The sequence below is a fragment of the Gracilinanus agilis genome, chromosome 1, assembly GCF_016433145.1.
Source record: "Gracilinanus agilis isolate LMUSP501 chromosome 1, AgileGrace, whole genome shotgun sequence".
In the NCBI taxonomy this organism is placed as follows: Eukaryota; Metazoa; Chordata; class Mammalia; order Didelphimorphia; family Didelphidae; genus Gracilinanus; species Gracilinanus agilis.
Window position 1 is genome coordinate 643,474,162 of NC_058130.1, and position 8,505 is coordinate 643,482,666.

Genomic DNA, 8,505 nt, shown 5'->3' on the forward strand with positions numbered 1-8,505 from the left:
ACAGAATTTCAGAAAAGTTTTCCATGATAGACATCTTCAGAAAAAGGAATGGGAATAGAAAGGTGTATGTGTTTTTCTCAGCTGTATATGGCTCCTTCACAAAAATTGACCATGTAGTATGGCAGAAAAGTTTTACAGCCAAATGCAGAAAAGCATAAATATTAAATGCATCCTTTTCAGACCACAATGCAATAAAACTTACACTCAATAAAGGGCCTTGGATTAAAAATTAATTGGCAATGAAATAATCTATTTCTATAAAATGGGGTTCAAAGAACAAATCATAGAAATAGTAATTTCATCAAAGAGAATGACAACCAATGAGACAATATATCAAAATTTATGGGATGCAGCCAAAGTAGTACTGAGGGGGAAATTTCAAATCTCTAAATACTTACATCAACAAAATAAAGGAGCAGATCAATGAATTAGGCATGCAACTAAAAAAAAACCTAGAAAAAGAACAAATTGAAAAATCCTCAATTAAATACCAAATTTAGAAATCCTGAAAATCAAAGAGTAGTAAAATTGAAAGTAAGAAAATTGTTGTGAGGACCAAATGAGATATTTGTAAAGCACTTTAACACAGTGCCTGGTACATAGTAGTCATTCAATAAATGCTTCTTTCCTTCCTCCCTCCCCTCCCCCCCAATTACAATAATGGGAAAGATGATGGCGTATCAACAGTAAATTGTCACTTGGGAAAACAGGATTACTTTTGTTTTTTAGATGGACAATCCTTTTGAATTCAATATAATTCAACAAGCATTCTTTAGGTACCTACTATGTTTTCAATACACTCTATACTTCCTAGGAGAGGCAGCATGTTTTAGAAGTTATCAAACAAGGCTCAGAATCTGAAAGACCTGGGTTCAAGACCCATTTCTAACATAGCCTACGTGACACTGGGCACATCACTTAATCTCTTAATAGTCATGAGTTGCAAAGGAAGTTGCTAACCCCCTATTAAGAAAATATTTTTTCTTCACTGATGAAACCATAAGTCTGGACCAAAACCAGTGTAACTGGCAGAGTATTTGGCAAGAGCTGGGGCTGAGACCGTCCTGGTTCTTAAGGAATTTATATTATACTGGGGGTATTGCTACCTGTGCATAGATAAGCAAATGAAAAGCAATTTCAGATAGGTGGGGCACCAGCAAGCTCTATTTTAGGAGATCTTGAAGGAAAATAGGAGATTCAGTTTTCTATCCAATATTTCTACACTTGTGAGACAATATGTGTGATATGCTTTGCAACCTTTAAGGGTCTGTATGAAATGCCAAGTAATGTGCCCTTTTGTAATTTTAGGAGGAACATTATTATCTTCAATCTTTGTCCTCTGTTCAGGGCTTCCTACCATCAACACTTGGTTATTTTTGCCATTTTTAAACCCCAGGTTAGCTTCCTACTACTGCTCATTATTTTACTAGGTTGCCTCTTCTTCCACAAGCAATAATGGAGTAGAAGAATGCATATTACAACAATTGTAATGATAAACAGTGTAAAATGGGAAAGCAAATCTAATGGTTAAGAATATATTTCAAAATGAAATTAAGGGGGCAGCTAGGAAACACAGTGTATAGAGAATCAGGCCTGGGAGGACCTGGGTTCAAATATGGCCTCAGACACTTCCAGATGGGCAAGTCATTTAACCCCTAATGCCCAGCCCTTGCCCTTCTGTCTTGAGTTGTTACTAGTGTAGAAAGGTTTAAAAAATATGAAATTATGAAGATTTCAAAATTATCAAAATTAACCCAGAGGTTATCCTCTTTAATTTGTACAATTTTGAACTGCCTACATATTCTATGATTTATGCTTAAGATATAAAATCTTACTTTCTTCATGAGCCTGTTTAGATCCCCTTTAACAACATTCTCTATAAAAGTGCTATTTACATTTGACAACTTCCTTAGAGCTGCATGATTGCTGTTGTTTGGTTTCTTTCTTCTCAAATTGTTGAAACTATTTTGGCTTGCTCCATTTCTTTCAAAAACTTAATCTGGGAATGCAGACTGTAATGAAGAAGGGTATTATTTAAGTTGGCAATTAAAAAGAAAATAGAATATCCATTAATGAATTTTTATTATGCACCACAATAGGCCATGAATTAATGCAATCATTTTCTTTGAGAATGTTTAAGAACATTTTATTTACTTGAAACAAATTGAGTAAGGGATAGGGAGTATTTTTTTATTCAGGGTCGGTGACAAATTAAGTTTTTTTTAATATTAAAATTAAGAACAAGAAATGACATTAATAGATGCAACAAGAAATAATACATTTCAGTATGAATGCTATTAAGGAAAAGAGACAGAATGGGGAAAAGAAGAGGGATAGTAAAAATGTGTATAATATTTGCCAGGAGAATTTAAGTTCTTTGAGGGCAAGGATTGCTTTGTTTTTCGTTTCCTTTTTTTCCCTAAGTGCCATCATATTACAGGCACTTAATGAAATGCCATGGAATTGATAAAGATCTTGTTAGGCTTTAAAGAAAAAAAAATATGTTGCCTGACTTGTTAGGAAATTTTATTTTCTAAGTATGCTGATGTCTATACATGGTTGCATCTAATACATGCAATGAAAAAAAGTGGGCAAGCAGCCTTAATGCAAGGGATTAAATATAGCCTTAGAGGTTTCCTGAGATATGGTGATATGGAACTATTGCTGGAAAATGGCAATAATAAAAACTAGCATTTAAAGGGCTTTAAAGTTGACAAAAATAGGTACATAACCTCTTGGGAGATTTATCTTGTTCAAAAGGAACAAATTAGATAGAAAAGGATAACAGAGAGATATAGATGCATATGAAGAAGGTATAGTCAATTCTGGGCGGGAATACATGAGCCTGAGTAACATGGCACAGCTGAGGATATGAAGAGAGAAAACTTTAAGGAGATTATATATACTACAGACAAACCTGTCCAGGATAAGTTCTTTAAGCAAATCATGAAATGAGCACAAAGTTATAGTTGAAGGGAAATTTCTTATCTTTGCACCTCTATGGGATCTCTCTTGGTGAAAAGCCAAGCAACTGAGATATTCTTGACTTGCCTCCCTGATAATTTCATCCTAAAATATGAAAAATCTCTATTTCGTTTACAATAGTGTTGTGGGGAAAATTCCTTGCAAACCCTAAGGCACCATATACATGAGTTTGGGGATGAGAAGGGAAAGCCAATTAGTCCTCTGATTTCATTAGTATAGAGAAGAAAACTAAGAAGAGCACCAGAATTAGGCTGACTAATGGGGCCCAAGGGCAGTTAGGTGGTGCAATGGAGAGAACACCAGGTCAGGAGTCAAGAAGGGCTGTGTTCCAATCCAGACTCAGACACTTCTTAGCTATGTAACCCTGACAAGTCACTTAACCCTGTTTGCCTCCGTTTCCTCATCTGTAAAATGAGCTGGAAAAGGAAATGACAAACTACTCCAGTTTCTTTGCCAAGAAAACCCCAAATGGGGTCATGAAGAGATGGACACAACTGAACAACAATTTGGGCCCAAGACTTTAGGAAGGAAAATTCCAAGGAATTTATAGGTCTGATTCCCTATTATTTGGAATTTCAAAAGGAGAGTAAGCTAAAGAAGGTTGGGAGGGCTTTTAAGAATGGGAAGGATAGAACAAAAATGGAGAACAGGGAATTGAAATTCAAGATAATCAAAGAAATTATGAGAAAGTACAAGTTACCTGACAGTAATGAATTATATCTCATTTATATATGGTTATTAAAAAAAATTAACTTGTGCACATGATTAGATAACTAGTCAGTAATTTTTGAGGAATGTTGGAGAGTAAAAGAGATTTTAGGACTGGAGACAAGTAAATATTGTGCCAACTTTCAAAAAGGAGAAAGTTGGTCCTTTATAGGCCAGTGAACTCTACCTCACAAAATTAAAGGTTATTAAAGAGGTTTCTCGGGCGCACTTAGAAAGGGAATGGCATCAGCCATTCTATCAACCAGCATAATTAAGAAGTCATGCCAAAAATAAAATAAAATAAAAAATGAAATAAAAGAAATTAAAAAAAAGAAGTCATGCCAGCAAACAAATTGAGTTATACTATAAGACATGATTCATGTGATTGGATTTTTGAATCCTTTTCCTCTTTTTTAAAATCTTTCTTCCAAGTGGTAAATCAGTAGGCAAGGAAGGGAATGGAACCTATCTGGAAATGAAAATATAAAAACAAAAGATGTGAATAAAAATAAGATAAAATCACAAGTCATGCCAGACTGGTATCCTATCCTTTGACAGTGACATGATTAGTAGAAAAAAAAGCCATAGACATATGTTTGTATTTCAGCAAGGATTAAATAGCTTCTCACACTAGTCTTGGACAGAGAAATTTGGACTGGATAAAAGTAGCTAAGCTCAGAATGGATTGAATGACCTACTGGGAGTGATAATTTAATGGATCCAAGTCAACCTAACCTGGAAGGGGGCGATTTGTGGAATGTGACAGGACTTTTGTCTTTGGACCTGATAACTTCAATGAAAGGATATTTTTTCACACTATCAGATGTAAACTGGTTAAGAAAACTAATGTTTGCAATGAAAAAAACAAGGTCCAAGAAAACCTTGATAGTCTAGTATGATGGGTTAAGTCTAATATGTAGTTTAACATAGGTAACGTAGCATAGTTCATAGAGTAACTGGGTTTGAGTCCTGTCTGAAGCATTTAACATTGTGGCACTGGGCAAATCCCAACTTTTCAGTAGCTCAAGCAATATTCTAAGACTATAAATTACAGAGATGGTGCTAGCCTGTTAGGAGAGAGCTCCTTTATAGTACTGAAATCATAGGTCTCATTTAAAAAGATCAAAGAATGAGCAGAGTGAGCTCTTGCAGTACCTACATTTCATTCAGTTCTGTGATGGCATAGGTATCCCATACTATGAAATATATGAAAGTGTTCCTCTCTAATAACTTCATCATTCACATAAAACAAAGTAAATGGAAAAGTAGACATGAGTTGGCATATGGATCTGGCAGTGGTTACTGGTGCTATTGCTTTATTTAGTAATAAGGTCCAGCATTTTTCATTGACTTTGCTATCTTCCCTTCCTTCAGATATCTTGGCCTTGAGACTCAATCCTTCAATGACCCTACAACTGTATTGTTTTAAGCATAGGCTTCTTCTGTATATACTTTGTTCTAGTCTAGCTGCTTCCCTTCTCCTTACCTCCCCCCCCAATCTTTTTCTCATCTTATTTCCACTTCCTCAAGAAGCACATCTAGGACTCCTTGACGAAAAGTTTGCTATAAAATTTTTTACAGTTCCTTTCCATCTTTCCTGTTTGTTGTCTTCCTTCCAGGTTCATCCTTTCTTGAGGATTAAAAAAAGGATTTATTTTGTAAAGCAAAATGCTGTTTTAAAGATCCTCTTAAGAGATACCTTGAATAATTCATCAAAATTATACAAGATTGTGTTAAAAGATATAAAAGACATCTTATTTGATTATTCTGGTGCTTAATAGTAAGGGGATCGGGAACATGGATGGATAGACAGAAACTATCAATTGGACAATGAGCTGGGTCTAGTACTGAACAAGAAGGCAGCTGATTTACTTTTGGAGAATTACAAAGTTCTTTTAATGACTCCAAGCTTCTCCCATCATCTCTTTTCTCCCTCTCAATCTCTCCCAATCTGGATGTTTTGGTAAACTATTTCAACATCACTGCATCCTCTCTTCTCGAACCCTTGCTTCCTAGTCCTATCATCACTCGCTCCTTTCCAAACACCAACCCAGCATTCATCCTAGCTGCCTCATTTTTCCCTAGAGGTGGACCATGCTGATCGACTCCACTACAAATTTACATTGTCTCAAATGGACCCTCACTGAAACAAAGAAATCCTTCTACTCCCTAATCAGTTCTCTAATTCTATCACAGGGGTGGTTCGACTTTTCTCAAGCTTCCACAGCACCTCATTCCACAACCAAAACTCTCAGCTGAAGACAACTCATACTTTTGAGGGCTCAATTTCCACCTCCCCCAAAAGTACACTTAGGACTGTGACATTAAGGTCAAAGCTGTCACTTTTGTATTACAAAAATATTTACAGATCTTTTCCATCTTTCCAGTTGTTTCTTGACAAGGTAGCCTCTATATATTCTCTTGATCTCATCCCTACTATCTTTAACAGATTATCATCATCATATTCTTCCTCTCTAGTTTAGGCCAACAGCCTCCATTCTGAAAACCTTCATTAGATCTCTAGTTCTTTCCCTTCTCTGCTAAAACTGCAAAGTTATCTACATTCAATGCCTATCTTTTCTCCTAAATCCTTTCCAATATGACCTCCAATGATTGCTTACTTGACAAATCTGGTGTCATTTTATTAACACTCACTGTTCATGACTTCCCTACCAAATTCAGCACTATTAACTTCATTCTGGATACTCTTAGCTCTCCTGCTTGGGCATCCATTCAATCAAAATGTGGATCCAGTCAGTGCTGAATCTTCAGTTAAATGGTAGTCATTTAGTATGTATTAATTACCTATGGGCCAACCCTTAAGCTCACAATCTAACAGACATGTGAACAATGGCCTAAATATTAGAAATCATCTCAGAGGGAAGGCGCTAAAGTTAGGGAGTGTTGGGAAAGGCTTCATGTAGGTGGTGAAATTTTAGCTAAGCTTCAAAACCAGGGAGCACTGCCAAGGGCTAGGACAAGAGATGCATCTCCAAAGGCTTTGCCCTGGCCTCTCCTTTTCTCACTTGGTGATCTCAACTCCAAAGGGTTCAGTTATCATGATGCTGTTTCCTAGATCCAAAGTCCTACTGCCCTATTCTCTTTCCTGAAGCTTAGACCCACCATCATGAAATACATGTAGATGTTCAAAGGCATAGTAAACTCAACCTGCTGAAATGTATTATAAAAATAAATATATAAGAATAGACATTTTCTCCTCATTTATCCATCTTTCAAACTTCTGTATTACAGTTGTGGGTTCTACCATCTTCTGGCACTCAGGTTCAAAAACTTATCAACTTTTCACTTTTATTAGTTACCAATCCCCATCTCACAAGTCTATCTCTCCACTCATTCTAATTTAGGCCTTCCTCAGTGCTTCCTATTTGATCTACTTCATTTGTCTCTCCCTATACAAATCTCTTTTCCATTGAGAAGACAAAATCATTTCCCTTAAATGCATATTGGAACACGTGACTCTAGAACTCCATAAACTTCAGTGGCTATTACTTCCAGGATCAAATATAAAGTGTTTTGTATTTAAAGTTTTTCAAAGCCTGGCCCTTTTCTAATTTTTTGCCTCCTTGATTTCCCTCCATGACATATTTATTCTATGATCCAGCCTTATTCTTTTTGCACTGACTCCCTTTCTCTGGAATATTCATCTGCAGATCGTTTTTCCAGGATCCCCAAGTTGCTAGTGTATACATTTCTTATGTATCTTATGTAAAGGTACATGTTACCATTCCATTACAATGTGTGCTTCCTGATGGCAGGAGTGACTATCTCATAAATGCTGGGCTGACTGAATGTTGTTATACCTCTATAGGGATACAAGATCCCAGATCCATGGGAGTATTAGTCTTGGATCTAAAAGAAAAATCAATTGCTTTAAATATATATTGGGCAGTGTGGCTAAGGCAATAGTTTGCATTTAAAGTGACTTGGGGACAATTATGTAGTCAATGTATGATGAATTAAAGAATTATAGGATCTTGAAAAAAGATAACTATCATTTAGTACTCTGCTTTAGTCAGAAAGAACATTGACAATCTATTTTAGTGCAGTCTAGTGAAGAAGCCTATGAACTGAATTCAAATCTGACTATTGTGTGGCCCTGGGCAAGTTATTTAACCTGTTTTGCTTTAGCTTCTTCAAATATAAAATGGAAATACTAGCATCTACCTCTTAGGATTGTTAAAGATCAGATGAGATATTTGTAAAGTAACATAATGCTTGGCACATAATACACTTGATACATACATATTTTCTTCCTTCCTAAACTCAGATTATAAATATGTAAAACGTGTTACAAAGGAAACCAATTCTCCCCACCCAAGGTCATAGAATATCTGAAATCTGCTTGGAAATCCACAAACCCTAAAAACCTACACTTCTTGAAGCAGTTGAAAAGGCTTATAAAATTAAGTCTGGTCCAGGTCTTGGAGATCATTTATTCCAAAATCATTCTTTTGCAGTTATGAGGTTGTGATTTATTCGTCTAAGATGGAACCCTCAAATTGAGACTAAAATCTAAGTTTAGACTTGGTACTTGACTATGACAAAAATTGTTCTACCTGGGGTGGATAATCTGCAAAATGGAAGACTAATAACATATTCCAATATCTCAAACTTAAAAAATTCTGTACAATAGTTTTAAGATGCCAAAGACCATGACAACAAGGTACACAACTTGATGTTCAGGAGAGGATGATCCCCAACATGCCTTACTCATTGTGGCAGGGCTGAACAAGATGACCCATGGGTTTGCAACAGCACTCAATTCTGGATTACCCTGCCCCCCCCCCCCCC